This window comes from Cyprinus carpio, chromosome B10, assembly GCF_018340385.1.
Source record: "Cyprinus carpio isolate SPL01 chromosome B10, ASM1834038v1, whole genome shotgun sequence".
In the NCBI taxonomy this organism is placed as follows: Eukaryota; Metazoa; Chordata; class Actinopteri; order Cypriniformes; family Cyprinidae; genus Cyprinus; species Cyprinus carpio.
Genome location: NC_056606.1, coordinates 23,951,667 through 23,979,028, shown reverse-complemented (window position 1 = coordinate 23,979,028; position 27,362 = coordinate 23,951,667). Strand labels below are relative to the sequence as shown.

The window sequence follows — 27,362 nt, the reverse complement described above, 5'->3', positions numbered from 1 at the left end:
CCTTTTTATGCATACACTTCCAGTCAAAACTTTTTAAACATCTTAATTATTTCAATGTTTTTGAAATAAGTCTCTTCTGCTCACCAAGGCTGCATTTATTTGATTGTATGTTTGTAAAAATGTGTAATATTGTTAAATTTTATTATATTTTTTTTTATCAGTTTTCTATGTGAATGTGTGTTAAAGTGTAATTTATTTCGCAGCTGTATTTTCAGCATCATTACTCCAGTCTTCAGTGTCACATGATCTACAGAAATCATTCTAAAATGCTGATTTGCTGCTCAAGAAACATTTTTTGATCATTATCAATGTTGAAAATATATTTTGGTGAAAACCATGATACACTACCATTAAAAGTTTGGGGTATGTAAGAAAAAAAATAGTAATAATACTTTTATTAATCAAGGAAGCATTAAATTAAAGTGACAGTAAAGACATTTGCAATGTTAGAAAATGTTTCAATTTCAAATAAATATGTTTCTTTTTAACTTTGTGCTCATCTGTGAATCCTGAAAAATAAAGTTTATCACAGTTTCCACAAAAATATTGTGCAGCACAACTGTGTTCAACATTGATAATAATCAGAAATGTTTCTTGAGCAGCAAATCATCATATTAGAATGATTTCTGAAGATCATGTGACACTGAAGACTGGAGTAATGATGCTGAAAATACAGCTGTGCATCACAGAAATACATTACAATTTAACATATTCACATAGAAAACAGCTGTTTTAAATTGCAATAATAAGGTTCATATCTTTTCATTTAATTTAAAGTAATAATGCACATTATAATGTCAGTATTGGTCATGCACGCAGGCGGTTTGTTTGTACTGACGCTCCTGTGTTTGTCTTTCAGCACTGGTCACTCGAGGAGTTCCTGAGTCTGTGAGTTCATGAAGTGTTTCTCCCCATCAGTCACAGCGGGTGGCAGGTACGGAGCTGAAGGTGTGTCATTAGACCCCTGCTGACCGCCTCCTGGTCCGGCCCTCCTCACATTCGTCTTCATTAAAGAGCCGTTGACTGGGTCTCTCTGAGCAGATGGTCATTAATGTGGCCACCCTATCCACAGAGACTTTACCTGAGGACAAACGTCACCTCTGAACACCGCCGCACTGAAGATGGAGAGACTCTGGAGGAACGCACTTCTCTGAATCACTTCCCAGACCAGTTTATAAATGGCTGCCGGTGGGTGGAGAAGCTACACGACAATAGGCCTAATGAAGCCATAAACACTTGTGCAAACGCCACATGCTCCTACTTTAGTGACACCATCAGGTCTAATAACTCAACGTTCAATTCTGTTTTGAAACCAGAGTTTAGCAGTGTGCAGTGAATGTAAAAAACACTATGGCAAGCTGTTTTAACATTTGTGACCCTGGATCACAAAAGCAGTCATAAGCAGCACAGGTATATTTGTAGCAATAGACAACAATACATTGTATGGGTCACAATTATACATTTTTCTTTTATACCAAAATCATTAGGATATTAAGTAAAGATCATGTTCCGTGAAGATATTTTGTAAATTTCCTACCATAAATATATCAAAACTTAATTTTTGATTAGTAATATGCATTGCTAAGAACTTCATTTGAACAACTTTAAAGATGATTTTCTCAATATTTAAATTTTTTTGCAGCCTCAGATTCCAGATTTTCTCGGCCAAATGTTGTTCTATCCTAACAAACCATACATCAATTGAAAGCTTATTTATTCAGCTTTCAGATGATGTATAAATCTCAATTTCAAAAAATGTACCCTTATGACTGGTTTTGTGGTCCATGTCACATATAATCCTCAAAACATTCTAGTATATATTTTCATGTTAATAGTACAAAAAATAGCTACTAGTATCTATTCCATTATGTATTAAGACTTATTTAATAGCTACTAGAGCTTATTCTTTAGCTGTTAGTATTGGTAACACTTTATTTTAAGGTGTCCTTGTTACATGTACTTACTATTATAATAACAATGAATTATGCATAATTACATGCAAGTAACCCTATAAGACAAACCCTAATCCTAAACCAAACCACATAGTAAATAGATGTAGTTAATTAATCTAAATACGTACTTAAATGTACAATTACACTGTAACAAGGACACCTTAAAATAAAGTGTAACCCAAGTATTGTTTTATACTAGTACTAGTACTTATTCATTAGGTACTAGTGCTTATTCCTTAGATAGTGCTTATTCTTTATCTACTAGTATTTTTTAAGATACTAATACTTATTAATTAGATACTACTATTTATTCATTAGATACTAGTACGTATTTCAGTAAATGTACTACTGCTTCACGTAACACTTCATATTTTTGGCATTGACTTCTATGGGGATCTGACTAGTATGTATTCCAGTAGTGACTAATATCTTTTTAAACAGTACCAGTAAGCATTCATTAAACATTAGTACTTATTTATTAAATTGAATACTATTACTTTTCATTAGATGCTAGTACTTTTTTTTATTAAATATTAGTAGTTACTCATTAGGCATTATTTCTTATTTTTTAGACACTAGTATCTTTTATAAATGTTGCTAGTAGTAATTCTTATCTTACTAGTCACAATGCATTTTTACTCGTCTTTTGTTATGACTAGTCAGAATGGCCACAATAGAGTTTAATAAAAAATCTTAAAATGTAAAAATCTAGTAAAATTTAAAAAAATCTTTGGAATATGTACTAGTATCTTATAAATGTGTACTGGTATTTAATAATAAGCACTAGTATCTAATAAATAAGCATTAGTATCTAACAAGTACTGGTATCTAATAAATAAGTACTTGTGTCTAATAAATAAGAACTAATACCTAATGAATAAGTACTAGTATCTTTAAAAAGGTGTTAGTACCTAAAGAATAAGCACTAGTAGCTAATGAGTAAGTGTTAGTACTTAATGGAAAAGATACTGGTAGCTAAAAAAATAAGTAGTAATAGCATTAAAATAAATGTTAGAATGTTGTAAGGATTAAATGTTAAAATGGCTTGCCAAAAAAACACAACAAATGATGCCAATGGCTTTTTTTTTTTTTAAAATTGCAATTCTTTCACATTCAGTTCAGACCCTAAGCTCACAGTCACTTAAAACATAGTTTATTTGCCCTGATGGTATTTCTTTTAAGCATTTATCATCATCAGTTCTTCATCCCAACCTCATCAAACATGACATTTCTGATTCTCATAGGACCAAAAACCTGTTAATAAATTATTTAGGTACGAGTATTACTTTTGATCCTGAAGCAAAACCAAGCTTTAAAGCATTGAGTCATGTTTGGTTTGGATATCACATGTGGTTTGAGCTTTCGCTGAGACTGTAAGAGCTTCACCTCCGTGAATTATGAAACACAACAGAGGGGCGTGTAAAATATTTAAAAGTTTGATTCACAAAATCACTAAATTCAGTTGGCTGACAGGATGCAAATGCAGCAAACAGGTCCATTTATGAGACGCTGATGAATATGTGAAGCTATTTCAAGGTTCCCCGTCTGCCACAAGCAAACTTGAAGGTCTGAGTGTGTCTGCATTATTTTTTCTTTATAAACTCCGGTCTCTGCGGATTTGCCCCGTCCTGTCCTGCAGGGGTCAGAGGTCAGGCAGGTGTTCAAGGCAGCAGCTAAATTAAGAAAAGATGAGGTGCCCGAGGCCGTGTCACTTCACTACACAGCATTCATCTCCTCATCTGAAAACGATGCTAGAGGAGCAACAGAAATAGGAGGTGTTCATTGTGTGATTATAATGCTAAACAACACTAATTATTCATCTTTGAGGAAAAATGCATTGCTCGGAAATGATCTTCCACAGCTCAGGAGATCTTGTAATTTAATTTATTAATCGACTTTATCTCAGATGTTTCTCCTTAAAGTTGTCTGGAAAAATAAAAGCACACAAATCAGTGTATAGTTGGCATAAAACCTATTTTTCTAAATATTTGAGAAGCAGGAGAACTCCTTTTAATCTTGTTGAGAGACATTTCAGATATTAAAGAGATCTCATTTGTGTTTATAGTCTCCTGTATAAAGCAAGTAAATTATAATCAGTGCAGTGGCAAATATAAATCATGCTTATTGCATGCAACTTTCATTTGCATTAGGGTCATTGTGGGCGGGGCTTCAGGTTCACACCCAATCAGAATGTATTGCTCGGCAATCCTAAGGAGTTGTTTACATATTCATACTATTTTTAATTTAAGATATTAGTCTTTGCTGAAGCAATCAAATCATATCAAAACTGAAAATTGGGGGAAATATTAAATATTTAATTGAATTTTCACAGCAAAATCTGGTGTTATTTCAAGTCATCTGATGCACACTGGTGTATGTGCCAAGTGACATGATCTAAAGCTTTATGGAGGCAGCTCTACATAAAGTAAGTTCATTTTTAATTACTTTTTGCAATGCATTTTATTCTAGTAGTGTTTTTTTTTTTTTTTTTTTGATGCTCTGATAAGCTAATAATATGGATACCAGTGAAACCTGATATTTTAATACTACAGAAAATAAACGATACACAAAATTCTAAGCTCTTTTAGTTTAATTGTACAAACGTCCAGCTTCAGCTGCTGCTTCTGGTGTCAAATCTTGAGTGATTTTGATCAAGTAAAGGTCAGAATAACTGCAGTAATATCTCCAGATGAACTCTTACTGGACTGAAGCAGCTCAGCTTTACTTGATTCTCCATCAATCATGTTTTAGAGTCTCAAATCTGATCATCAGGATCTTTTGAGGAGCGTTTGTTTCCTGAAGCTTTACTTTCACTGTTCCTCAGCGGAGGAATGATCTTTACAAGCCTCCAGAACATCTCACATCTTCTGAGGAGCCTTTATTTCTTCATCTCTCAATCACTGCATTATATTTATCCAAATCAACGTACAAATGAAGACTATGGAAGCAATCAAAACCAACAAAAGAGGAATATGTAAGTGCTATAACAATGCTATAACTAATACATGCAGTAAACGTAGCAAGGTTTGTTTTTTTATTATATAATAAATAAATATAATTTAGATTGAATAGGTAAAGATTGTAGGGTTTTATTTTTTGTTGTACTTTTTTTTTGCTTTTGTTAATTGTATATTAAATAAAAAGAAGACAAATAAATAGAATACAAAAAGATTTGTATTCTAGCTCTCAGCGGAGGCGGTCGCATTTCTTCCTCTCCTCCCTGCCTTCCCTGCTTTGCTTGGTTTCTCTTGTCTTGTCTACTTTGAGAGACTCTTTCTGCACTGCTCTCCTAAACTCGAAACATGGATTTGATTAATTGGTCTCTCAACGCAATTGACACCATCTTCTCGACGAGGAGCTTGGGTTCGGGGAACCTGACTGCCCTGCCGGAACGTTCGTAGCTGGCTACACGATGGGACGCGTGGGCGAATTTGGCGGGTCGTGTGTGTCTGGCGGCTCTTTCCGTGGAGGACATTGAAGACATCTACCTATTCGGAACCATGATAACAGGTATTCTGCTGATTGGATTAGGCTTTGCCCTGGGTTATCGGAAAATTCAGAAGACGGGAACAGCTGTCCAAAGCCTCACAAGGCTGCCCGTCATGATTGAAGCAGTGGGCAGAGTGGTCAGCATTGAGACTGAGACTATTAACCGCAATATGGATAACATCATGAAGAAGCTCACGGCTTTGGAAAGGAAATTGGAGAATTTGGAGACCAAAATGGACAATGAACAATCATAGTGACCGTAAAATGGAATGCGGCTACTAGACCAAACAACTGGTATCATATCTTCTTTCGGCTTTCTCTACCAGCCTTGGCCTTGGCTGGATAACAAATATCTCCCGGGTGAGCACGGCAGCGAGACGCTCTCGCATTCCCCCCCCTCCCACAGACACCTGATGATTGTTGACTCTGTCTAGGACCTGGCCAAGGCTGTCTCCATGGCAACTTGCTGTGACGCTCTATAATCTGCGGACTGAGGCATCTAGAGAGAATCGCAACTCTCCAGGCCTACACATACACTAACTCTTACACATATACAGATATGCATTCACCCCCCCCAACCCCCATCCCTCGCCTTCGCCGCTTTGTTCCACCAGTCTGGCGAGCGGGTCTGTGACCAGCGCTGTAATGGCTGCAGGACCGGATGCTGATTGCCTGGGCTGGATCACCTCGATCCCCAACTTCCGTCCCCAGTTGCAAAGTCATGTTTTATGGTGTATTGATTATGTGCTTTTGTGCTGAGGTGTTTTTTTTCCTGTCCTCAAACGGTGCTCCCAAAGGAGCACAGTCTGGGTGTTGGTTTTTTTTCCTCCTCTCTTTCCTAATGTTTTTTTGCTGTTATCTCTTCCCCTGTCTACTGTATTTCGTTGCCTTGTGCCCACATGTGCAATGACAATAAAGTTGAATCTAATCTAATCTAATCTAATCTAATCTAAAAAGCTAGTGTTAGTTTTTTTCTAAGAAAACAAGCAGTAAATCAGTATAGTGTGCTAGTCTTAAAGGGCAAGTTATTTTAAAGAATAGAATTAGAATAGAGAGTGCCAGAGTTAAAAGGGTTAGATAAAGATGGAAGAGATGTGTAGTCATTCCTTGAAGATGGCTAAGGACTCATCTGCTGGGATTGAGTTGAGCAGGTCATTCCACCAGGAGGGAACATTTAATTTAAAAGTCTGTGAAAGTGATTTTGTGCCTCTTTGGGATGAACAATAAAGTAACGTTCACTTGCAGAATGCAAGCTTCTAGAGACTCTGATCATCTTGATGTTGAATAAAGCAAATCTGCAGGACCGGACAGTTTTAGCAATGTGGTCTGAGAAAGTTAGCTGATTGTTGTTGATAACTCCAAGGTTTCTGGCTGTTTTTGAAGGAGTTATGGTTGATGTGCCTAACTGGATGTTAAAACTGTGATGAAACGATGGGTTTGTTGGAACCACAAGCAGTTCTGTCTTGGTAAGGTTGAGTTGAAGGTGATGGTTCTTCATCCAGAAAGAAATGTCTGTTAGACAAGCTGAGATGTGAGCAGCTACCGTGAGATGAGATGTGATACTAGTACTTATTTCAGTAAAAGTACTACTGCTACAAGTAACACTAAATATTTTTGGCATTGACTTCTATGGGGATCTGACTAGTATGTATTCCAGTAGTGACTAATATCTTTAGTCACAGTGAGATGCGAGCTAATCATGAAAAGCCATGTTTCTGAATGACAGAACATAGTGATGCCATGTAGACAGAGAAGAGAAGTGGTCCAAGAACTGAGCCCTGAGGCACCCCAGTAGTTAGATGTTGCGACTTGGACACCTCACCTCTCCAAGATACTTTGAAGAACCTATCTGATAGTTAAGACTCAAACCACTGGAGTGCGGTTCCTGAGATGCCTTTTGCCAACAGGGATGACAGGAGGATCTGGTGGTTAACCATGTCAAAATTATCGGATAGATCCAGGAAGATAAGTATTAAAGATTTGGCAGCCACTCTTGCCAGTCTTAGGGCTTCAATAACTGAGAGCAAGGCAGTCTCAGTTGAATGTCCACTTCTGAAGCCAGATTGGGTGCTGTCAAGGAGGTTGTTCTGTGTGAGAAAGGCAGAGACACAGCTCGTTCAAGTGTTTTTTCAATGAAAGGAAGAAGGAAAAACGGTCTGTAGTAGGAATTGGTGTATGCTGGGACTAAACTCTCTCACTCATTCGCTGCAAGCCCGCAAATATCACCAAAAAAAAATGGCGGGCCCCCCAACCACCAAAGCCTGTGGGCCCTGCTCCTGTGAGAGCTCTCCGACCGCTGCCACAACGCCAGGGCTCAAACCCTCCATCTGCTGTAGGTGAACCAAAAACAACTGATAGCAGCTCTCAGTGATATGTGTCAGGTCCCTGCTATAATAGCAGCAACATTCACAAATGTTTACAGAACAAGCGGGAACCCAGTGTGCCTGTAGCTTTCTCTATTTCAGTTTTATCACGTGATAGAAAGTCTAAGGTCTTTTCAAGCTCAAGGGCAAACTCATCTAATCTGCGGCCTATAATGCATCAAACTAAGATTGATGTTAAGACACAAAGTACTGCCATCAAGTTAGCATTTTTAAACATTCGCTCACTAAAAAATAAATCATTTCTAATCAGTGATTTTATAACCACAAACAATCTGGATTTTATGTTTCTAAATGAAACATGGCTAGAAGACAGCTGCAGTGCAACAGTCATCAATGAAGCATCCCCTCCTAACTTTACTTTCATGAGTGTCTGCAGGACTGTTAGGAGAGGTGGAGGTGTAGCTGCTCTATTTAAAGATGTATACCAATGCAAGCAAATGTCATTTGGTCAGTACTTGTCTTTTGAATATCTAGGGATTGTGCTGAAAGGTGCTCCACGCATTCTGTTTATCATTATTTACAGGCCTCCAAAATACTCTCCAGCCTTTGTTGAAGATTTCACAGAAATGCTATCAATGATTTCCTCAGAGTTTGACTGTTTTGCTATTGCAGGGAATTTTAATATAATATATAGATAATATTATATATAGATAATAATATATAGATAATGCAGAAAACAAAATTACAAAAGAAATGATAACGGTTCTAAACACTTTTGACCTGATTCAGCATGTGCATGGACCCACACACAAAGGTGGACACACTCTAGATTTAATCATCAGTAGGGGTCTAAACATTTTCATCCATTGTTATTAAGGACGTAGCACTATCTGATCACTTGTGTATTTTCTTTGATATATTGATCTCTGCTACCAATGAATCTAGATCTGTCTCTGTCAGAAGGAGATGCATTAACGATAACACTAGTGTGCGGTTTATGGAGGCTATATCTCTAACACCAAGCATTTCTGCAGACTCTGTTGATATTCTCCTTGATTCCCTTGATTCCTTTAACTCAAAAGTTAAGAATGTTATTGATGATATTGCTCCAATAATAGTCAGTAAGAAAACAAACAGACAGAAATCAGTTTTGGAGAAGATCAACAGCAGTTCAGACTATGAAAAGACAATGCAGAAAAGCCCGAGCGGATGTGTGGCGGAAAGACGAAACTTGAAATTCACTATAGCATCTATAAAGACAGCCTTCATGCTTTTAATGTGAAAACTAGCCACAGCTAGACAGCATTTCTTCTCAAACCTTATAAACAGTAACTTAAACAACACTCGTACTCTTTTTGCCACTGTTGAGAGACTGTCAAACCCCCCAAGGTCAGATTCCCAGTGAAATGCTCTCAGTTAGCAAATGCAATGAGTTTGCTTCCTTCTTTTCTGAGAAGATCATTAATATCAGGAAGGCGATTAGCACATCCTCAAGTAATGCAGAGGTCAGACAGATCTGGACGCAATATCAAAAAGATACTATGTCTATTTTTGAAGCAATTCTAAAGCAAAAAAATTTTTGATAGCAAAATTTTGGAAGAAATAGTGCAGCACCTAAAATCGTCAACCTGCTATCTTGACACACTTCCCACATCTTTTTTCAAAAGTGTGCTTAACTGTTTAGAAGCAGATCTCTTAGAAGTGGTGAACGTCTCACTTCTTTCTGGGACATTTCCAAACTCCCTGAAAACTGCAGTTGTAAAGCCCCTCCTGAAAAAGAGCAATCTTGATAACACCATTTTGAGCAATTATAGACCAATATCTAATCTTCCTTTTATAGGCAAAATTATAGAAAATTTAGTTTTTAATCAGCTGAACAAATACTTAAACTCAAATGGATACCTGGACAATTTTCAATCTGGTTTCCGACCGCATCACAGCACAGAGACAGCGCTCATTAAGATAATAAATTGATATTCGCTTAAATTCTGACTCTGGCAAAATATCAGTGCTGGTATTGCTAGATCTCAGTGCTGCGTTTGACACTGTCGATCATAACATACTACTAGAGAGACTGGAAAACTGGGTCGGGCTTTATGGGATGGTACTCAAATGGTTCAGGTCATACTTAGAAGGGAGAGTTTATTATGTGAGTATAGGAGAGAATAAGTCTAAGTGGACGTCCATGACATGCAGAGTCCCACAAGGCTCAATTCTTGCACCGCTCTTGTTTAGCCTGTATATGCTCCCAGTAAGTCAAATAATGAGAAAGAACCAAATTGCCAAGCACAGCTATGCTGATGATACCCAGATTTTAGTAGGATTATATTTGAATGACTACAGCCCCATTGCCTCCCTCTGCCAATGTATTGATGAAATTAATAGTTGGATGTGCCAGAACTTTCTTCAGTTAAACAAGGAAAAAAACTGAAGTTATTGCATTTAGAAACAAAGATGAAGTTTTCGATGTGAATGCATACCTTGACTCTAGGGGACAAACAACTAAAAATCAAGTCAGGAATCTTGGTGTGATTCTGGAGAAAGACCTTAGTTTCAGTAGTCATGTCAAAGCAGTAACTAAATCAGCATACTATCATCTTAAAAACATTGCAAGAATTAGATGTTTTGTTTCCAGTCAAGACTTAGAGAAACTTGTTCATGCCTTTATCACCAGCAGGGTGGACTACTGTAATGGTCTCCTCACCGGCCTTCACAAGAAGACCATTGGATATTGGTGTGATTCTGGGGACAGTGCTTAGTTTATTTTGTCTTGTACCAGAAAATCTGAGCATATCGCACCAGTCCTCAGGTCCTTACACTGGCTTCCAGTTACATTTAGGATTGATTTTAAAGTACTTTTACTCGTTTATAAATCACTCAATGACCTAGGACCAAAATATTTTGCAGATATGTTCACTGAATATAAAACTAACAGACCACTCAGATCATTAGGATCGAGTCAGTTAGAAATACCAAGGGTTCACACAAAACAAGGGGAGTCCGCCTTTAGTTACTATGCCGCTCGCAGCTGGAATCAGCTTCCAGAAGAGATCAGATGTTCTAAAACATTAGTCACATTTAAATCTAGACTCAAAACTCATCTGTTTAGCTGTGCATTTGTTGAATGAGCACTGTGCGATGTCCGAATTGATTGCACTGTATTTTACATATTCACTGTATTCTATTTAAATCATTTTCTATTTTAACTGTTTTAAATTCATTTTAAATAAGTCAATTTTTAAATCATTTCCAATGTTTTAAAATTGCTTGTTTTATGTTTTTAAAATTGCTTGTTTTATTTTTGTTATTATTTTCCTTCATGATTATTTTACCTTCTTTTATGTAAAGCACTTTGAATTACCATTGTGTACGAAATGTGCTATATAAATAAACTTGCCTTGCTTTGACTTGCCTTGCCTAGTTCTCTAAAAGAGATGGGTTAAGCCGAGTTCAGACTGCACGATTTTCAAAGTAGTCGGGTCACTGTTCTTTTCACACTGCATGACTATCTTGGTCAGCATTCAGTTGCTGCTGTGTTCACACTGCACGATGGATCGGCGACAGAAGGTTTCACACTGCATGACTTTACAATAGGAAGAATCGCCGACAACTCTGCCTGGCACGCAAACTACGTTTCACAACCAAACACACGCGAGATGTGACAAGGAAACAACGCGATATCACGTGTGCAAGACCGGAGTTCTCACGTGAGACTGGGATTATTATTAAAAATGGTAGCCCGCAAGAAGCTTGCAATACGAATTGCCTGTGTGCTGATTTGCAGCGAAAACAAGAAAAAGGAAAAGAAGCCATGCTTGTTGATATTGTGGTCAATAACTCCTCCCCGAACTCCCCGCTGCTCTGTATCTTGCTCTCTAATTGGCTGTCGGTCATCGCCGACGTAGTTTTCAGTCAGAACACTTTTCACACAGCATGATTTTGAATCGCCGACAAGTCCAGATATTTAGCATGCCAAATATCTCACGGGCATCGGCGACTCATCGGCGATTCTCTCAGATCGCGTCTTTGCTCATTCACACTGCGTGATTGTCATTCGCGTGATCGAGCACCGATTTGCCTGTGATTTCGGGCATTTGTTTGCGATTTCTCAAAACCTGTCGGCGAGCCAAAAACTGGGCTAAAATCGTGCAGTCTGAACTCGGCTTTAAGGGAGGGTTTTTTAAGTAGTGGGGTTATACGAGCCTGTTTAAATGTTGAGGGAAAAACACCAGTTTGAAGGGATGTGTGCAGGAGAAATGGCTTGAAGGAGATGAGATTGAATAGGATCAAGCGGACAAGTAGTAGGATGATTAGAAAGGATGAGTTTGGAGAATTCTGCCTCAGAGAGTGAAGAGAAGGATGTGAGTGAGTGTATGTTTGGTGGTAAGATGTGCTTGACAGATTGTGGTGTGGAAAATTATGCACTGATGGTTTTAATTTTATTAATGAAGAATGTGGCAAAGTCGTCAGCTGTTAGAGTTGATGAATGAGTGGGAGGAGGAGGACAAAGGAGCAAGGAAAATGTTTTAAAGAGCATGCAAGTGTTAGATGAATTCTTAATTTTGTTATGATAATATGTCCTTTTAGCAGTGGAGACATTAGCAGAGAATAAAGAGAGGAGTGAGGAGATATGTAAGATATAGAGCAACCACTGATATTTACTGTAGATCATTTTATGTCAGTATCTACTGTACTGTTATAAAGATCTCATTGATTTACATTGCAAGCATCAGAATTTCATCATATATATATCAGCATCTGCAACAATTTTTGCTCTGCTCACTTTGAGTCTCTGAATAAATTAAGCTGTTTTTTCCTCCATATTCTCACTGTATCAGACTTTATGAGCTATAAAAGCCTTAGCAAAACACACATGCAAACTTTTAGTGATGAAGTCTTGATGAATATCAGACTTAGATGAGACTGTGACTATCGTCGCTCATCACAATAACAGCTGCACCTCTGTGAGAGCCGTGTGTTATTTTATCTTGTCTTAATGAAGTCATTAAGCCTTTGAGAGGAAGTCGCTGTTGTTATCAGTTCTGCGTTAGATGGAGTAAGTGTGAGGGTCAGACGGAGTGTTGTGAGCTCATTGGCAGCAGACGCAGCTTGTTAAGGCTCTGAGAGGCTCTTGGCTTGATGTATTTCCTCGTCGGCCATCATTCTGTCGCTCTAATGGACGAGCCGCGTGTGACAGATCTCACTTCTCAGACCGGCTTTGAGTGGATGAGACAGATCCGAGTCAGAGTTCATCGGGATGGATGACATTCCTGCAGGGATAAATCTGGCAACAACTGTAAGGTTACGACATCATAGTGCAGCTAATAAACTCGTGTCTGCAGAGTTTAACAATGAGACGACAAACATCAACCATGACTTTAACTTGCTGAGCAAGATTCACTTTATATTGTTGCCCTGCCATGACAGTAGATAATCTGAAAGAAAAAAGACTGAAGAAGAAGACTCTTTACTGTGATATTGAGAATGCAACATGCCATTGAGTTGCATTGCAAATGAAATTGAATTCTGACACATTTCAGTTTGCATGAAATCAAGCTTACTGCAAAAAAAAAAAAAGAAGAAGCATGTTTTCCAGTACATGAATTTCAGTCATGTTTAGTAACTTTGTTGTGTGTTTTTGATATTTTTGGTAGTTGTTTTTTTTTTTATGTGTGTGTGTATATTAAAAAAACTTCCTCATTTGTAAGTTGCTTTGGATAAAAGCATCTGCTAAATGTCTTAATGTAAATATATTCATTTTATTTTAATTTTAGTTAAACTAAATCAAAAGAAGAAAAGCTGCCTTGGAAACTAGTTGAAATAGTATGTTTTTCATATTTTATTATATTATATTTCAGTTAGCAATTGTTTTATTTCAAGTAACTATTTATGGTTTAAGAAGCAAAATAACATAAGATGTTAAGTCTTTTTTTCTGAAAAAATTTATCTTAATTAAGTGAGTTAATGCTTAAAATAAGAAAAAAAAGAAAAGCTTCCAACGTGTTAGAGAAATAATCTTGTTTTCCCTTTGAATTAAGTGTTTTTCTGACCCCATTTGCAGATATCTTTTTCTTATTTTAAGCATAACCTCACATCATTTTTATACACTTTTCAGAAAGCGACACTTAATATTTTTAGTCATTTTGCTTGTATCTTGATTTATGATATGTACTGTCAAACCAGACTGAGGAAGAAAATGAGTTTTCATGACTGTGCTACAGATCACTCTAATGGTAAATTTAATTATTTTATTTAATGTGACTGAAAACAAGGCTGTGACTGATAGACGTACAGTACTGTCTGAGTCTGATTTACAAGTTTTTATCCATAGATTTCTGTTAGAAAGGTTTAAAATAAGTGTTTTGTTGCCTTAATTATCAATGCCAGTGTATGTTACAGTAAAAACCCACTGTACTTCTACTCTTCAGACTCATTTTCATTCACATCCATCTGCCCTGACAGACGTCCATTCTGTGTTTGACGTTCCTGACGTTCCGGTCAATCAATCCAAGCATCCCAGAACCCATGACATTGAGTAGAAATGCCTGCCACGGCAAGGTAAACTAAGTGAAATTTTTATTTAAATAATTTGACGTCTCCTGAATTTTAATATATCAAGCTACCATTGGCAATTCAAAAATGTCATTAAATCTAGTTTTAGTTCCTCCTGTCACTCATCCCGGAGCTCCGCCCCCTTCTCCGCCCCCAATCCAAAAACATGCAGTGATTCTAATGCATTCTAAGTGTCTTTGTGTCCCGAAGCGAGAATATAAGCATTCCGGTGAAACTCCAAAGGCAATCAGATTTTCTGTCTGGGTAAGCAGAGGCGTGTAGCTCGGGGTCGTCCGCGGAGGTTGTTCCTCCTCCACAGGCATTTTACATGAACCCCGAGGCTTACCTGTGTAATTAACTTTTTTTTCCCTTATCAGTCCGCAGTGGATTGTTTCCTTACGAGCGTACGATTCCCCAGCGGAGCCCGGCGTACTGTAATGACTTCTGTTCTCCTCCTCTCATGTGCTAAACGCCTCCTGCTCCACATGATGATTAGAGAAGGCAGTCATCAGGGAATTTATATGTATATATATATACTATGGTCAAAAGTTGAAATAAATTAATACTTTTTTTCAGCAAGGACGCATTAAACTGATCAAAAGTGACAGTGACTGCATTTATAATGTGACAAAAGATTTCTATTTCAAATAAACGCTGTTCTTTTGAACTTTCTGTTCATCTGTGAATCCTGAAAAATAAAATGTATTACAGTTTCCACAAAAATATTGGGCAGCACTAATAATCAGAAAGGTTTGTTGAGCAGCAAATCATCATATTAGAATGATTTCTGAAGATCATGTGACACTGAAGACTGGAGTAATGATGCTGAAAATACAGCTGTGCATCACAGAAATAAATTACAGTTTAACAGATATTCACATAGAACACAGCTGTTTTAAATCATAATAATATTTCACTATTTTTACACATTTTAAATCAAATAAATGCAGTCTTGATGAGCAGAACAGACAATATTTTACAATATTCCTGACCCAAAGGGAGACCTATCACATTCTGGAAAGGTTTTCTCAAAGTTATGAACAAATGTTCTAGCAGTAATATTAATAAAACGTTGTTCTGGTCTTTACAAAACTTTATTTGTACATTGTTAATGGATTTTTTTTTCTGAATTGTTTTAGTTCAATAATGTGCAATGTGTTTAAATGTTACTTGTTTCGGAACTTTCAGAGAACATTCGAAAGTAACATTCACATGTTTGTGAGAAAATCAGAGAATATTCAAAAACAATTTCTGCAAAATAATAAAAGGAACCTCCCCTTAATGCTTTCTCTAACGTTTCAATTACCCAAGAAAAGCACGTTTTGAACATTCAGATGTAACATTCCCATAATGTTTGTGGCAAAATGAAAAGTTCCTTTAATGTTTTCTCAAAAGATAAAAAGCATTTTTGAATATTCAGAGAACATTCAAAAGTAACATGTTGAAAACTTGACATTTTGAACACCCAGATAATAATGCTTTCATAACTTAATGACAGCGTTAGCAATATGTTCTTATATCTTTGATGGCTGAGGACTCTTAATGATCAGATCCTGTGTGAATGGTTCCGGTGTTTAACAGCCTTTCTAATGTCGATCCGTCCCGAGTCTTTATTGTGCTGCTGTAGATAAACTAATGTCACGGCAGCTGAAAGTGCAGAGCGCTCAGAAATGATTTTGCCGGCGGGGTAAAACTGAAGAGCTTCTGAGCGTCTGTGCGAAATGATAACATTGATTAAAGCCGAGAACAGAGGAGCTTGTGCTGAGACATCAGATGAGTTCCTCTTCTTTTCTCTGAGATCTGTGTAATGAGCGTAACTCACATCTGTGCGTCGACCTTCCCTGTCAGCGAGCGAGTAGTTAGTCTGATGGAGGTGTTGGTTAGCGGCTCTCCTCTGGGACCGAGGTTTAATTACCGTAATCTTGCGTTGGAGAGGAACGCTGCTCTCCTCGTCTTCATCTGTGCTGTAATGATCTGCTTTTGAAGTCGTGATTACAGGATCCCATGCGCTCATAATCAAATTTTAATTCCATTATGAGATAATAAAAATCGTGAAACAGTTATTCTTAATAATTTTTAGAAATGTGTGTTTGTTCGTGGTGGGTTTCATGTTGGTGAAGGAACTTGGAAATAGTTTCTTCACAAACTTTCCTTTGAAACAAAAGTTAACTACACAAGACTAATAAAGAGTTGTTACACTGCAAAAAAATGCTTTTTCCTCAGTATTTGTGTCTTGTTTCCAGTAAAAATATATAAACATTGTTACATAAAGATGCATTTATTTGAGAAACAAAATTATCAACAAAAGATAAAAAGTCTTGTTTACTGAGAAATTGATCAAAATGAAGTGAGTTTATGCCTAAAACTAGAACAAATATCTTCCATGGGGTTAGAAATATAACCTTATTTTTCCTTTGAATTATATCCATTTTTCTGACCTCACTGACTGATATTGTTTTCTTATTTTAAGCATAAACTCACTTCATTTTAAGGATTTCTTTTTGTATTATTTCAGAAAAGAAGACTCAATATCTTCAGTCGTTCATTTTGCTCCTCAAGTAAATGTATCTTGGTTTAAAAATTGTTAGATAATTTTATTTTATTTTATTTTATTTTTATTTTATTTTATTTTATTTTATTTTTTAAATTTTTATTTTATTTTTTACCAGTAAAACTAAACACTCAAATTTTGAATCAATATTCATTTGAACAAACTGATTCACTAAAATGAATCGGATTCCTCAAAGCTTCATTTGACATGCAGAACTTTGTTTGAAATTAATAAGTTGTTGGTTTTTTTTATTTTACAAATGAAAAGATTGAAATATACAAAAAAGAATAACAAATATTTGATAAAATATATTTACGTACATATATTTTCTACCAATATATGTTTGGCCAGTTTTTGTATATATGTGAAAATAGATTTGTAAAAAATATAAATACATTTTTTAAAAGCATTATCGATTCAAAAATATATTCATTGAGCTTCACAGTATACAACATATATTTAGCATATTTAAAATATATGGCTAGAATTTATATATATATTTAATATATATTTTACATTTAAGCTCTTATTAAGTCACATTTATTTAGTGCTTTATATACAGATTTTCTAATAAACAAACAGTGTTCATGTTGCAAATTAAAGCAGCTCTACAGAAGACAATAGTGTCATTAATCAGATCAGTTCAGCTCAGCTCAAGTTTTCTTTCATCTGATGGTGTAAGTGCAGTTAAATCAATGATGTTACTAAATATTAACTGTTTTCTAAACCCCAGCTGGGCAAGCCAAAGCTGACAGCGGCCTTGTTTTATTATACAACAGAAACACTTTGTATGGATTGTTAAGATTTTGATGGTGCAGAAGAGTGTGTCCTTTCTCCTGAAGTGTGTCTGAGCTCGAGGTTGTGCTTGAATAAGCACAGTCTCTTAAATGAGGCTGATTCGCACCCTCAGGACGGACCCAGACGCCGCATGTGCTTCTGATGTGGGCCACGTTCTTCTGTCCTTGGCTGAAGTTCTGGACGTCTCTGTGGAGCGTCTCAGTCTCAGATCGGAGCCGTGTGATTGGTCGGTTGCAGTCGATGGGAGGAGCAGTCTCTGTTGTTGCTGTAATTTGGCTGCAGGTTAATTGTGGAAGTCTGTCATAGCAGACTCATCATGAATGGAGCATGAATGGATTCGGGAGCATATTAAACTGTGTCTCAGTTTTTATGGTCGTTATCACCATAGACATTGAAGGGGATGATTGAAATAAAATAAAATAATTATAATAAAAAAAAAAATTATAATAATAAATCAAATCTAGCAAGTAATTCCATAGAAGAAATTTATTTTCATTCTTTCAGTGGAACCATTCCATTTTTTTCTTAGTGTGAAGAACATTTTAATAAACTAAATAACTTTTTCCACTTTTTATTCCATGAATGTTAAAGGGTCTTCATGAAACCATCGATGCCAATAAAGAACCTTTATTTTTTGAAAAACTTGATCTTTTCAGGACTGACCAGTGAAGGGTTGTTTGAGGAACCCAAAATGGTTCTTCTATGGCATGTGAAAACCCCTGTTTAGAACCTTTATTTTTAAGAGCATAGTGTCTTTGAAAACACGACATTTTCAAAATAAAGGTTCTTAACTGCAGTGGTTGTTTCTATGAAGAATCTTTAACATTCATGGAAGCTTTCCATTGCACAAAAGGTTCTTTATAGTGGAAAGGGTATTTTAAAAATGTTCTTCACACTAAGAAAAATGGAAAATATGTTAACTGAAGGGTTCTTCTGGGAACCAAAAATGGTTCTTCTTCTGCGAAAACCCCTTTTGAACCTTAAAAAAGTTTATTTTGAAAAGCGGAACATTTTGAAAAGTGTACGAAATAAGTCACATTTTCCATAAATGCACGAGAACGGTGCTGCATGCATGTAAATGCATGTAAAACCTTATGGACTCCTTTGACATGCTTTTTCTCAGAGTGCTCAGAGCTCCAAATCAATCACGCCGGACGAGTTCAAGACGGTCAGAGCTGTTGATAAGTCATGTTTTGATGGAGCTAATGAATCCGTTTCTTTTCCATCAACGTCTCTTAAGGAGTCCGTCTACAATGCGCCATTGTTTCTCAGACCCTTTTAACCTAATTGGACATTAAACTGCTGTCGTTACGCAGGTTATTTATGGTGCGTGTGAGCTTGCCTTTACCTTTTCATCACTGCAAACATTTCTACATCAGCATCCTAATTAAATAGAATGTATCAGATGAGAGGGCTGATGCACGGCCAAACGTGTCATTCAATAAATCTCCCTTATGATGCTTCCACACGACGCATCATTTATGATGTTTATAGGCCTCAGGAAAGGTGGCAGAGGACACGGCCGTGATGGATGCTGGAGGAGGTTCGGTGTATTCGTTGGCACAGGTTGGCGCCATTCACTCCAGTTTTATTCAAGCGTGTAATTTTACATTTTTAATGACTCAAAATGAAATGTGGCAAATGCGTCGTTGGTCTTGTCTGATCTTGGTATAATCCTTCATGCAGCTTGCTAATGCAATTAAGGATTTCATTATTTATTTATTTCATGGCATTATAGCTCTTTTCAGTGTATATGCCATGTTAAATTTGAGGCAAATAAAAATGAGGCTGTGCAACACTTAATATTTCATACTGATTTAACCCCGCGAAGCCTGACGTATATTGAAAATTCAGTTTTTTTGTTTTACTGAACATTTAAGTGTGAGGCTTTTATGACTCATATAGTCTGAAACAGTGAGATTAATATGGAGGAAAAATTGCTTATTTTTACTCAAGAAGAGCAAAAGCATGTGATTTGCTGCAGCTGCTGGTATTTCTGTGACGAAATTCTGATGCTTGTAATGTAAATCAATGAGCTCTTTCTAACAGTAGAGCAGATACTGATAAAAAATGATCTAAATATCAGTGACTCTATATCTCCAGTAATATGTCTTAGTAAGATGAGATTGAAATGATCCAAATATATATAATCCAATGCTGATTGAGAGATGAAGAAAAAAACGCTTCTCAGATGATATAATGATATAAATATCAGATGTCACTCTATCTCTCTCAATAATATTTCTCAGTAGGTTGATTTTGGTTAGTTTTTATCAAGTTTGAAATCTTAGAAGTTTGCGTATCAAATATAATAGAGCATGCTTTATAGGGTTAAAGTGTTTTTGCATGCATTTTTGGTAGGCCCAGAAAGTTTGTTAGTAATTTACATTGACTAAAGCCTGTTAATGTTTAATACTGAGAATTTTACTTTGGAAAAAATTTGCAATATTCAATAACCAGTTGGAAAAACTGAACTTAGCAGGTGGGAATTTAATTATGTATGTTCAAATTGGAATTTCTGACACTATAAATGGTGCAATATGGACTGAAGCGATGACTCACCTCAGTTCAATGCTGCAGGGAGATAATATATGTAATATACCGTACCTATCTTGAGGTTAACAAATTATATATACGTGTGCATGTGTGTGGGATGGTGTCAGCGCTCCTTAGAGTCTGCGACCGGTTTCTATTCTAGTCTGAGACACAGTATTAGCAGACATTGTCTAAAGGTGCTGAGGGAAAAAAGGGGAAGGAGGTGATTTTCTTCTGGCCGCCGGCTTTTGAGAGACACCCTCTTCATGCTTTTATGCATGGAGCACCCGTGTGTCCCCTCTTCATGGGTGTTTAAGCAAGCACTTTAAATGGAAATGCACTTGACATTTTAGGAGAAGATGCAATCATCAGACATTAGAATGCAGCTGACATCACTCGGAATGAGCCAAATTCTTCCTCCCGCGCTCTCGTCTGCTCTTCCAGCTCATTGGGAAGCCGACTGAAGATAACACTCACAAATTTATAGAACACAGATGCTGCGTTTTCTCAAAATAGGGCATATTGTATTAAGTGTGTGTGTGTGTGTGTGAGTGAGTGAGAGACTGAGAGAACGAGGAGTCTGTGTTCCAAATCAAATCTGTGCTTATTGCCGCTGCGGAAAAAACTTTTATTTCTCTTTATTTAAGAGCCAAACAGACTGTGATGATGCAAAGCTGTTTCATCATGAGATGCACAGCCATCTGCACTTAAACATATGAAACCTGCAGGTAATACAGACGTTAAATAACAAAAAATGAACATTTACGCTGCATTAAGATAATACAACGATATAAAAGCATTTATAGTGGATTTTGATTGATCTCAGTGACTCAAATCTTGCATTTAGATTCATACACCATTAATTCTGTAGGTTACATCATTACAGCAGCAGGTGGCGACCAATGAGTGTCTTTTGAGTGAGCTTTTGGATAATTCAGAATGACAGATTTAAAAGGATTGAACACTCATTTTCTAAATAACTCAGACCTTCATCCTTAAAAATAATTTCTGCTTATTTGCAAAAAAAACATTCAATCAAAAATACTAATAATAACTTCACATTTTCCTTCCATCGTTCTGGTGCTCTTTCTATCTGTCACTCCACTGTTCCATCACTTTATCTGTCATTCTGTTGCTGTATCCATCGTTTTCTCTCTATCACTGTCACTCCACCATTTCTTCACTTTATCTATCATTTTGTTGCTCTATCTGTTGTTCTGTGGCTGTATCGCTCTATCTATCTGTTGCTTTAACATTGTGTCGCTCTCTTGTCACACTACCATTTCATAGCTTTATCATTCTGTTGCTCTATCCTTCACTCTGTCACTCTATCACTTTATCTATCATTCTGTTGCTCTATCCATCACTCTGTCACTCTGTTGTTACATTGCTCTTTTGTTCTATTTCTCTATCATTGACGCTCCACCGTTTCATCGCTTTAACTATTGTTTTGTTGCTCTGTCTGTTGTTCTCTCTCTATCATTGAGTTGCTATATATATCACTCTGTCGGTCTACCATTCCTTTGCTTTATCTATCATTCTGCCACTCTATTCCATTGCTCTATCATTCTGTTGCTCTATCCATCTATCTGAGACTACATTTCTATTGCTTTATCTATCGTTCTCCCACTCTATTCCGTTGCTCTATCATTCTGTTGCTCTATCCATCTATCTGAGACTACCTTTCTATTGCTTTATCTATCGTTCTCCCACTCTATTCCGTTGCTCTATCATTCTGTTGCTCTATCCATCTATCTGAGACTACATTTCTATTGCTTTTATCTATCGTTCTCCCACTCTATTCCGTTGCTCTATCATTCTGTTGCTCTATCCATCTATCTGAGACTACCTTTCTATTGCTTTATCTATCGTTCTCCCACTCTATTCCGTTGCTCTATCATTCTGTTGCTCTATCCATCTCTCTGAGACTACCTTTCTATCGCTTTATCATCATTCTGTCACTCTATTCCATTGCTCTATCATTCTGTTGCTCTATCCATCTCTCTGAGACTACCTTTCTATCGCTTTATCTATCATTCTCCCACTCTATTCCATTGCTCTATCATTCTGTTGCTCTATCCATCTCTCTGAGACTACCTTTCTATTGCTTTATCTATCGTTCTCCCACTCTATTCTGTTGCTCTATCATTCTGTTGCTCTGTCCATCTCTCTGAGACTACCTTTCTATCGCTTTATCATCATTCTGTCACTCTATTCCATTCCTCTATCATTCTGTTGCTCTATCCATCTCTTTGAGACTACCTTTCTATCGATTCATCTAACATTCTGCCACTCTATTCCGTTGCTCTATCATTTTGTTGCTCTATCCATCTCTTTGAGACTACCTTTCTATCACTTTATCTATCATTCTGCCACTCTATTCCATTGCTCTATCATTCTGTTGCTCTATCCATCTCTCTGAGACTACCTTTCTATTGCTTTATCTATCGTTCTCCTACTCTATTCCGTTGCTCTATCATTCTGTTGCTCTATCCATCTCTCTGAGACTACCTTTCTATCGCTTTATCTATCATTCTGCCACTCTATTCCATTGCTCTATCATTCTGTTGCTCTATCCATCTCTTTGAGACTACCTTTCTATCGATTCATCTAACATTCTCCCACTCTATTCCGTTGCTCTATCATTTTGTTGCTCTATCCATCTCTTTGAGACTACCTTTCTATCACTTTATCTATCATTCTGCCACTCTATTCCATTGCTCTATCATTCTGTTGCTCTGTCCATCTCTTTGAGACTACCTTTCTATCACTTTATCTATCATTCTGCCACTCTATTCCATTGCTCTATCATTCTGTTGCTCTATCCATCTCTTTGAGACTATATTTCTTTCGCTTCATCTATCGTTCTCCCACTCTATTCCATTGCTCTGTCATTCTGTTGCTCTGTCCATCTCTTTGAGACTACCTTTCTATCGCTTCATCTATCATTCTGCCACTCTATTCCATTGCTCTATCATTCTGTTGCTCTATCCATCTCTCTGAGATTACATTTCTATCGCTTCATCTATCGTTCTCCCACTCTATTCCGTTGCTCTATCATTCTGTTGCTCTATCCATCTCTCTGAGACTACCTTTCTATAGCTTCATCTATCGTTTTGCCACTCTATTCCATTGCTCTTTCATTCTGTTGCTCTATCCATCTCTCTGAGACTACCTTTCTATAGCTTCATCTATCATTCTGCCACTCTATTCCATTGCTCTATCATTCTGTTGCTCTGTCCGTCTCTCTGAGATTACATTTCTATTGCTTTATCTATCGTTCTCCCACTCTATTCCATTGCTCTTTCATTCTGTTGCTCTATCCATCTCTCTGAGACTACCTTTCTATAGCTTCATCTATCATTCTGCCACTCTATTCCATTGCTCTATCATTCTGTTGCTCTGTCCATCTCTCTGAGATTACATTTCTATCGCTTCATCTATCGTTCTCCCACTCTATTCCGTTGCTCTATCATTCTGTTGCTCTCTCCATCTCTCTGAGATTACATTTCTATCGCTTCATCTATCGTTCTCCCACTCTATTCCGTTGCTCTATCATTCTGTTGCTCTGTCCGTCTCTCTGAGATTACATTTCTATCGCTTCATCTATCGTTCTCCCACTCTATTCCGTTGCTCTATCATTCTGTTGCTCTGTCCGTCTCTCTGAGATTACATTTCTATCGCTTCATCTATCGTTCTCCCACTCTATTCCGTTGCTCTATCATTCTGTTGCTCTGTCCATCTCTCTGAGACTACCTTTCTATAGCTTCATCTATCGTTCTGCCACTCTATTCCATTGCTCTATCATTCTGTTGCTCTGTCCATCTCTCTGAGATTACATTTCTATCGCTTCATCTATCGTTCTCCCACTCTATTTCGTTGCTCTATCATTCTGTTGCTCTGTCCATCTCTCTGAGATTACATTTCTATCGCTTCATCTATCGTTCTCCCACTCTATTCCGTTACTCTGTCATTCTGTTGCTCTATCCATCTCTTTGAGACTACCTTTCTATCGCTTCATCTATCATTCTGCCACTCTATTCCGTTGCTCTATCATTCTGTTGCTCTATCCATCTCTCTGAGACTACCTTTCTATCGCTTTATCATCATTCTGCCACTCTATTCCATTGCTCTATCATTCTGTTGCTCTATCCATCTCTCTGAGATTACATTTCTATCGCTTCATCTATCGTTCTCCCACTCTATTCCGTTGCTCTATCATTCTGTTGCTTTATCAATCTCTCTGAGACTACCTTTCTATCGCTTTATCTATCATTCTACCACTCTATTCCATTGCTCTTTCATTCTGTTGCTCTATCCATCTCTCTGAGACTACCTTTCCATCGCTTTATCTATTATTCTGCCACTCCATTGCTCTGTTTCTCCATTCTGTCCCTCTGTCTATCATTCCATTGATTTATCTATCATTCTGCTGCTCTCTTTATATCTGTTGTTCTTTGCGGCTTCAGTTAAAACGTTTGTAACGTTTTCACATTAATTTTTATGCAAGTCTCACTGCCTGTCCATGTTGGCATCTAATTTATAGAGCATCTACCATATCACGGATGAATTTACACCAGAATACTGTGGAGTATATGTGCCTTTTGGCTTTAGAAACAATTTTATTTGTTGCAATCATTTTTATTCTGAAATGTTGTGTATCCTCTACAGTATTCTAGGCGTGCCTCTAGGTAAAAGACATAAAAGAATAAAAGATTTGTGCACCTTACGAATGGTTCTCGAAAGCAAAAATGCTACCAAATGCATCATATTTTGTGTTAAAGTGTGACGTGCCAAAGCAAAACAGACAAAACTGACTATTTTTGGAATCAACAGCCCAAAATTTGGATTTAATTCAGCAAATACAATGCTGAGTGCTTGAGCTCACTTTCTTCGATAAATATTTACATTAAAGGACATTAGTGAGTGTGAAAAACCATTTTGTAGTCTAAAGAACACTTTTCTGCTATAAAGAACCTTTTGTGCAATGGACAGTGTTAAAGGTTCTTCATAGAGCCATAGACGCCAATAAAGAACCTTCATTTTTAGGAGAGTTTGACAAAATCAATATAAAGAACACACAATATATAATAGATGCATACAGTTTGTGATCTTCAGAAGTGTCCTGGGCCCCTGACAGCAGATGCACAGAATGAGTTCGGTGTCTGTCTTTCTCTGGCTGTTTTTCTGCCTGGTTGCATGTGACTTGTTTTTGCAGGCGTCCTCGAGGGAAGCAGCCCCTTATTACTGCAATTACGATCTGTACACATTTCATTACACTAATATGTGTGTGTGTGTCTGGGCCACTGAGCATGTGTGAACACATCTCCCAGCTGGAACCCATCCTCTGCCCACAGCTTAACTGTGTCGACGCGTCAGACGAGCCATCAGCGCTAAATAACAGGTGGTGAGAGCGAGGCTTCACCCTCCCGGCGCAATGAGAATCGCCCGATGCCATCACATACAGACTGATTGGCTCCTTCGTTTCTTTGTCTCATTGCATTGTCCATTAGTGCTCCATTCACTGAAGAAATCCTCTCTGAGGTCAAGAGCATTCGATTATTAGCTGCGCTCGACGGCTGTTTTGGCTTTATTTATGCCGCTTCTTTTATTTGAGGTTTGCAGCCTGCTGTGTGTTTAATGAAATGCGACCCAAATATCCAAGAAAAAGGATCGTAAATGATCAAAGCGAACATTACTGCAATAAAATATAATCACCTGTGATGAGATTAAACAATGAATATGTCAAGTCTGAGAAATGGACGGGCCTCAAAACCCACAGGAAAGAAAAATTGACTACAGAATATCACTTGTTTGAAATGAGGAGCAAATGGAGCCGTTTGCTGAAACTTCTCAGATGCTTCTCCTGGGAAAATCCTCCTGGGAGTTTTAGAACGGATCTTAATGATGTCTCAGATTTGCCAAGATAGCAAAGTTTAATTATTTATCACAAATGATCTGAGTTGCTTCACATGCATTTTATAGCTGTATACTAGGCCTGTTCACACTTATAAACTATAACAATAAATATTTTGGCTTCCACATCAATGAATAATGACATTCTGTTAATTGTTGTCTGTTGCTTTAAATGCTCAAGGTCTTTAAAGTCGATGGATTCTGATTGGCTGCCAGTGTTTTTTTGTTTATCAGCTGGAAAAAAAAGTGATTCCAGTGATATCTAAAGTTGTAGTTATAGTGTGGCTATTCTCTTAAATTTAGAATGATTTTTAAAACATTATCTTTATAGTTATCATTAATGTTCTTGGTGTGAAATATTCAAGCTTGTTTCTGCCAAGGGATAAAAAAAAAAGTAATTGCAACTTTTTTATCTCATAATTCAGACTTTTTGTTCTGATATAGACTTCAGAATTATGAGATATGAACTTGCAGTTGGCTTTTTATTTTTTATTTTGTGATGCAAAAAACAGAATTTTGAGAGCAATTCAGAGAAGGAAAGAATCCAGGAATAAAAAGTGCGGGATGTAAACTCAGAATTATGTGAAAGAAAGTCAAAATGTTAAGTTTATATCTCACAGTTCTGAGGAAGAAGTCTAAATCGTGATAAAAAGTTGCAGTTACTTTCATTTTTCTCATTCTGTGGTGTGAACGGCCTTCCCTAGTCAACTCATTTTTGTGTTTTTATTTCTCCCCGGGACCCATGAAACATCATGGAAAGGTTGTGGAACAAGAACAAGATCTCCATTGAATTCAAATGAAGTATGACAGAGTTTGTGTTGAAAACTCACCTGCATCTTTATACTTTAAATCACAGACTAGACCGTGAAACACTCACGTCACAAACAGAAGGACTTTGAAGTGTCACTCCATAGCCTTCATTTCAAACCTCCTCAGAGTCTGTCTGAACGGAAATTAATTCCATTTCACAAGTTTCACCTCAGAAATTTCAATTAATATGTCCAGCACGAGGAGAGAGAGACCGTTTGAGTGGTCTGCTGGTCTTAAATGGCCACCAAACCAGCCTAGTTTGCGGTTTTAGAGAGTTTTTGGTCTAACTTGTCTGGCCAGACTAAAACCAAGCATGACCAGCTAACTCAGTTTATTTAGTCTGGTTTGTTTCTATTTCAGAAAGGGTGTGAATGATGAATGAGGTCATGGTTGATAAAGCCACAGATCAATTCACATTTATTATAATGCAGATTG

At 37.1% G+C, this 27,362-nt stretch overlaps 1 long non-coding RNA gene across 2 annotated transcripts in view; it reads left to right on the top strand.

Moving 5' to 3' along the window:
- LOC122138767 overlaps nucleotides 1-27,362 on the top strand; it is an 80,649-nt gene that overhangs the window by 6,327 nt on the left and 46,960 nt on the right. The window contains exons 2-4 of one of the 2 annotated variants that reach the window (XR_006155792.1): nucleotides 860-1,188; nucleotides 4,285-4,377; nucleotides 14,228-14,896. This is a non-coding gene — a long non-coding RNA (uncharacterized LOC122138767). Of the gene's footprint in view, nucleotides 1-859; nucleotides 1,189-4,284; nucleotides 4,378-14,227; nucleotides 14,897-27,362 lie in introns of those variants that run through there. The other variant, XR_006155793.1, reaches the window with a different exon arrangement.